The 6,779-nt window shown below is 37.6% G+C and overlaps 1 protein-coding gene across 1 annotated transcript in view; it reads left to right on the forward strand.

The window, feature by feature from the left end:
* Positions 1-6,779, forward strand: part of ZFPM2 (zinc finger protein, FOG family member 2) — a 252,493-nt gene that overhangs the window by 235,405 nt on the left and 10,309 nt on the right. The gene's annotated exons all lie outside the window — the stretch shown is intronic.

Raw genomic sequence — 6,779 nt, forward strand, 5'->3', positions numbered from 1 at the left:
AAGACAGGAAAATGGGATTGCCTTTGAATATATGTTTATATTGTTGTTATGCTGCTTCAGCTGTGAAAAAATAGCTGCATTTCCTTCCATGAAACAGCTATACTCAATGGAAACAGTTTTAGCTACTTGCTTTCTTCAGTCACTTTTCCTAAAAGCAACGGTATGACTCAAGAGGCTTTATGGTTCCATCCATTTTGAAGCTGTTTTCTCCCAGTGGAGTTAATAGGGGAGTCTGTCCTTAAATCTTCTTTTTTTCAGTCTGTGACCCACAGACCCCAAATGATCACTCCTTAAGGTCTGCAAAAAATTAGTGGGAAAAAAAGATACCCACCATCAGAAGGCTTACTGTGCTGGGGTCTGTGTCTTCCCTGGAAGTGTTGTAGCCTTCTGAGAATCAAAACGGGTGAAGGGCCGTCGCTTTAGTTAAATCTTTAGAGCAAATTGCCAATTCCAAATAGGATAACAGAGGTCGCTCTGTTTAAAAAAAGTTCCACATGTAGAAGGAAAAAATGAAGGGCTGTTTTAAAAAAAAAGGCAAGTTTCTCGTGTATTTTAGATGTCTGTCCTACATAAAGTTTTGTATTAGCATGCATATCTATCAGTACAGTAGTCCTTATTCTGAATACAGAAGACAGAGTATTACTGCATCTAAATATGATTTAATTGGTTCAATTTACTATATATTTTTTATACTAAGTGTGGTTCCATATCTTGATGAGCCCAGATGTAGTTGCGCTTGTGGTTTACAGCATCCCATTGCTTGCATTTTATTATTTTTACAAAGCAAATGTCTATCAGTCATAGAGATAAATTAGAAAAAACTGTGCAAACATGACACATCGCTAAGATTTTTCCAGCATGCTATGTAATTATTAACCTGATTTTTGCCATTGAAAGAAGCCATGAATTACAGATAGCACGGATGAAGTTAAATGCTTTTATATTAGATACATTTTGCTTATAGAGTATTCTATAGGTATGGCCATACAATATAATTGAAGCTTTGTCAGCTCTGTAGCCTAGCAACAGATAATACTGTTAGGTTACTGAATTGCTCCTGGTTGACAAGTAGGGAGTATTTTTGTGTTTATCATGTTTGCTAATGATGGGATCCTTTCCAAAAGGCTTGTCTTAATCTTAATTAGAGTTTATCAGCAGAGGTCTGCATGACATTGTGCAGACACTGATTTCATAAATAATAAAAAGTGCGAGTGAAAAATTTGGCAGGAGAAGAAGATATTTAAGACCACTGATTCTTGTAAGAGCAGCATGAATTTCCAAAATGTAATCAAGTTTGAACTGTGACTCTATTCTTTATTATCGAAACTTGCAGTACACTCCACTGCAGTTTTGACAGCAATTATGAGTATGATTTATAAGCTTCCTGTTAGGAACCAGATCTGTTTGCACAAGAATCTTGATCATAAACATTACAAAGAACAGTAAGTCCACAGTTTTTCAGGGACATCAGGACCTTACTTTTTCCTTTGCATGGAAAGTTGGTTTGGTTTTTTATTTTATTTAAGGGTTTTTTCCAAGCAGCAGAAATGTTTGCAGTGAAAGATGCAGACAAAGAAAAGAATCCTGAAATAACCTTTCAATTTGGTGGAAACTCTGAAAGTATCAGATAGCTGCTTCAGTGCCTGATGTCATTTGATAAAGAACTCATGCCAATGCAATTGGAGTGTAATTTTTTGCTCTAGTTTTCACAACATGATATTTATCAACCCCAACTTTCTGTGATTAAATGAGCATTTCTAATTACTTGCAATGTAAGCTAGAAAAAGAGTTCAAATAAATACATAGGGCTTACAGACATTTTTATTCCCCTCCTCTGCTTGACATTTATGTATTATATATCATGTAAATCTCTTTGATTTAACTATAGATATAAAACAATATATTGCAGGCTCAAGAAGCGTATTTTCAACTTCACAGAGTCAGAGCTAGACTTGTAGAGAAAACAGCTTTCCAGTGTCACAAAGCCTTCTGGTGTTTCAAAAACTTCCCTTCAGCACTGGAACAAGAATAAGACTTTTATTACGCCACCATGTTAAACCAGTAAGACCCTTTTCAGTATAAATGGATGACCAGTGTACTCATTACGGGCGAGAAGAGGACCAAAATCATCAGTCTACCGTTGTTTTGCCTCCTCACCAAATACTATAACCACAACTTCATTTCTGAGGCACTGCCACTCATCCCTATGAGAGCTCATCTGGAGGTTCTTCCTTTCTCTTCATCTGATGACTGCGTCTGTCTTAGGACTGGGAAACTTGACCTGGTAAAGCTTTGTTAGAACCATTTCCCCCCTATAAGCTTTTTCTGAAAAAAGGAACAGTTGGTTAAAAAAATTCTAGCCAGCTTAGTCAAAACTTCATCTCATATAAATAACAGGCCTTTATATTTCCTTATGAAATCTTCATGTCTTGCAAATACTTCAAGCAAACATCTTCCTATCTCCTTCTCCATTGCCACCTGTACTTGGCAAAGACTATTTATAGACATCCTTATTTATTGTTGAAAATCTGTCATTAACACTGCCCTTTGCTTTATGAAAAGATGTGCTCGTGAGAAATTACTGTGTATGTCAGTTGTGTCTTAGCTTGTAGAAAAGTTGGTGGGAAGCAAGAACTTTTTTCCTGTTGCGTAGCCACCCCTGTAAGGAAGCCCTGATCCCTGGCAAGGGTGTCTAGACAGCATAATAATTCATATAATAATCATAATTGGAACTTCCCATTAAGTTTGGAAGCCTCTGCAAAGTTCTCTGCACTCCATTTTCCTGAGTGCAGCAGAAGGCTCAAGAAGGCCTCTCTTCCACTGTTTACCTGCTGTGCACGATGGCCAGCATATTCGCGTTCACTACATTAAGGGGAATAAAGTCGTTTGCATCTTTCAAAACAGCAACTATTGCCTTGCCCTGTGCAACCAAGCATAGAAGGGGACAAGAGGGGACTGTACTGTGTCCTGTCCCTGTGGGTGAATATTGTTGCAGAGGCGGTATACTGCATTTTCAGTAGCTGGAAGCATGCATCATTTGGGAGTTCATCTGGGGATTTAGCTTAACATGGTATCACGTACTGATATGATATCATGACACATATGTCATGATCACTTAAATGCCTCATTTTCTATTGAGTGGGATAAAGAAAACAAAATAACAGTGTGAGCATTTCTAATTACTTGCAATGTAAGCTAGAAAAAGAGTTCAAATAAATACATAGGGCTTACAGACTTTTATTCTCCTCTTCTGCTTGACATTTATGTATTATATATCATGTAAATTTCTTTGATTTAACTATAGATATAAAACAATATATTGCAGGCTCAAGAAGCGTATTTTCAACTTCACAGAGTCAGAGCTAGACTTGTAGAGAAAACAGCTTTCCAGTGTCACAAAGCCTTCTGGTGTTTCAAAAACTTCCCTTCAGCACTGGAACAAGAATAAGACTTTTATTACGCCACCATGTTAAACCAGTAAGACCCTTTTCAGTATAAATGGATGACCAGTGTACTCATTACGGGCGAGAAGAGGACCAAAATCATCAGTCTACCGTTGTTTTGCCTCCTCACCAAATACTATAACCACAACTTCATTTCTGAGGCACTGCCACTCATCCCTATGAGAGCTCATCTGGAGGTTCTTCCTTTCTCTTCATCTGATGACTGCGTCTGTCTTAGGACTGGGAAACTTGACCTGGTAAAGCTTTGTTAGAACCATTTCCCCCCTATAAGCTTTTTCTGAAAAAAGGAACAGTTGGTTAAAAAAATTCTAGCCAGCTTAGTCAAAACTTCATCTCATATAAATAACAGGCCTTTATATTTCCTTATGAAATCTTCATGTCTTGCAAATACTTCAAGCAAACATCTTCCTATCTCCTTCTCCATTGCCACCTGTACTTGGCAAAGACTATTTATAGACATCCTTATTTATTGTTGAAAATCTGTCATTAACACTGCCCTTTGCTTTATGAAAAGATGTGCTCGTGAGAAATTACTGTGTATGTCAGTTGTGTCTTAGCTTGTAGAAAAGTTGGTGGGAAGCAAGAACTTTTTTCCTGTTGCGTAGCCACCCCTGTAAGGAAGCCCTGATCCCTGGCAAGGGTGTCTAGACAGCATAATAATTCATATAATAATCATAATTGGAACTTCCCATTAAGTTTGGAAGCCTCTGCAAAGTTCTCTGCACTCCATTTTCCTGAGTGCAGCAGAAGGCTCAAGAAGGCCTCTCTTCCACTGTTTACCTGCTGTGCACGATGGCCAGCATATTCGCGTTCACTACATTAAGGGGAATAAAGTCGTTTGCATCTTTCAAAACAGCAACTATTGCCTTGCCCTGTGCAACCAAGCATAGAAGGGGACAAGAGGGGACTGTACTGTGTCCTGTCCCTGTGGGTGAATATTGTTGCAGAGGCGGTATACTGCATTTTCAGTAGCTGGAAGCATGCATCATTTGGGAGTTCATCTGGGGATTTAGCTTAACATGGTATCACGTACTGATATGATATCATGACACATATGTCATGATCACTTAAATGCCTCATTTTCTATTGAGTGGGATAAAGAAAACAAAATAACAGTGTAATTCTTGGATCTGAATCCTGCTGGGCTGAAGGTTTGTATTCAAATACAGGAGTGAATTAAACTTTTGTAGTTCTGGTTTCCTTTAATAAGCCAAGCTAGAGATTGTTGTGCTTCCAAAGCTGTCGCACATCCCGCTCAGCTGTGCGTGCCGTAGGTGTGACAGCCTCCAGGAGCTGGGTGGAGCAGGCAGCCGAGGTCACTGCTCGCTTCAGCTGTCCGAGTGTAATCTGCTGCTGGACATGAGTCAACACCCTGAGGAGCTCTAACACCAGGAGACTGAGTCAGCCTTTTAGCTGATCCAGACTGATTGCAGCTGGAGACCCAGTAATCAACTACACGTTCTTCCTCCCCCCCCAAGGGTACAGCATGTCAAGATGTTTGCTGGGATAGAGAAAGTCTCAGTAGGTTCTTCTGCAGTGACTCATTTTTATTTCATTAAGAAATTCAGTGAATAATACGGTCTAGGAAGAGCTCTTATTCTATATTAAAATATGCTAAAACATATTGGTTGGTTATTGCACCTTCTGTATATAAATAAAATAGAAGTGCATGTTAATAATGGAAACCCTGTTCCTCCCAGAAAATGGAATGTGTGGTTTTTGCAGTGAGAGTACCCAGTTTCAGGTTCCCAAATTGCAGTGTGTGTATCACATATTTTTATATACGAGACTAATTAAGTACACTTTAGGAATTTAGCCTGGTTCTCTCTTGAACAGGTTTTATACCAGTTTAACTCTGAAGGCTTCTGTATATTTGCTCCTGACTTATATCAGGCAATAAGTCAGACTGTGCTCTTCAAATGTTTGAATTTCTGCTTGGTCATTAGGATTCTGCATTTGTAGACATCTATGGCAGTATCTTCACATTTCATCTTCTTTAGAGGAAATTACTCAGATTTGCACCATTTAATGCTGTAATTTTGGAGGGTAATAAACTTTAGTATGCTTTGGTCCTATCACAATAAATTGTTTGTAAACTTTGGAGCCACCTTCAACTGCTGTATTACCGAAGGGTGAATACAAAGACACTTTTCTGCTTTGAAACTTTTACACCACTTCGAGGTCTGGAAGCTTAGCTTTATTTTTCCACTGAAACACATTGTCACTGATGCTGTTTTGTTTGCTCATCTTTGAAAGCTAATAGACTGGTTTAATTAATTGTCCAAGATTTCTCTAAAACAATGTCCTAATTCTTCCATTTAGCTGTGGCATATCATACACTGTTGTTATCTCCTCCACCAGATTTTTGCAACAAGTTGTTTTAAAACTATAATCTCTTTGAGGGGAAAAAAATGAAGTGCAGTTGAAAAGGCAGTTATGCCGAAAGATAAACACAGCAATATTACTTATCAAAACGAGTACAGTTTTTGCTTGCCTAATGAATACAACATATAGCTTTTTCTATATATACAAAACCTGAGGAAAAAAAAAGCTTTATAACATATAAAGTATGCAACATTATTTCAGGCATAACTGTATTGGATATGTATCTAGGCCTGAGAGTGTAGATAACACAATATAAGTGCTTTGCCTGTCTAAACATGTTAAATAAATGAGCATTCACTATCGCATTCAAATACATTAGTAGATGTACTCGCATAGTTAATTTTCTTTTTAATGCACTACACGTGACACTTGCAGCACAGAGCTATAGTGTATCTTACTGTTTGATGAAAGTTCGTCCACCTCCCCCCACTTTTAAACAAACCTTTATTTGAATAAGCCTTTATGAAACAGATCTTTGGCATATCTTCTTTTCAGGAAGTTCAGTCAGTGTAAGCAGAGATAAAGCAGTCATGTAACGAAGAATATTACATAAGTGAAGATTTTTTTAGAGGAAAAGGGTAGCAAACATAAGGGAGGGGAAGAACGGCCTTAAGAGGAAATCTGATTTCTTTCTTGCAGCTGTTTGGTTTTATTGTGCTGTGATTTGGTATTCAAAATAAAACAAACTTGGAGTTATGAAAAAATATGTAGGAACTTCGGTGAAAAGCATGATTAGAATGATTAGAAAAGTGCCATATAAAATATTTTTACTTATATCTTAATTTTTATTAGGAGACAAAATGAAAAATTAAAATGAATATTCATGCTGCAAATAATCAGGAAAAGTATTCCCAAACTGTTATACACTGAAAATTCTTATGTTGATAGAAGGAAGACGGTAAAAGTGAAAATTATTTGCCTCTTTACCTG

The sequence above is a fragment of the Pygoscelis adeliae genome, unplaced genomic scaffold (genome assembly GCF_000699105.1).
Source record: "Pygoscelis adeliae isolate BGI_AS28 unplaced genomic scaffold, ASM69910v1 Scaffold174, whole genome shotgun sequence".
In the NCBI taxonomy this organism is placed as follows: Eukaryota; Metazoa; Chordata; class Aves; order Sphenisciformes; family Spheniscidae; genus Pygoscelis; species Pygoscelis adeliae.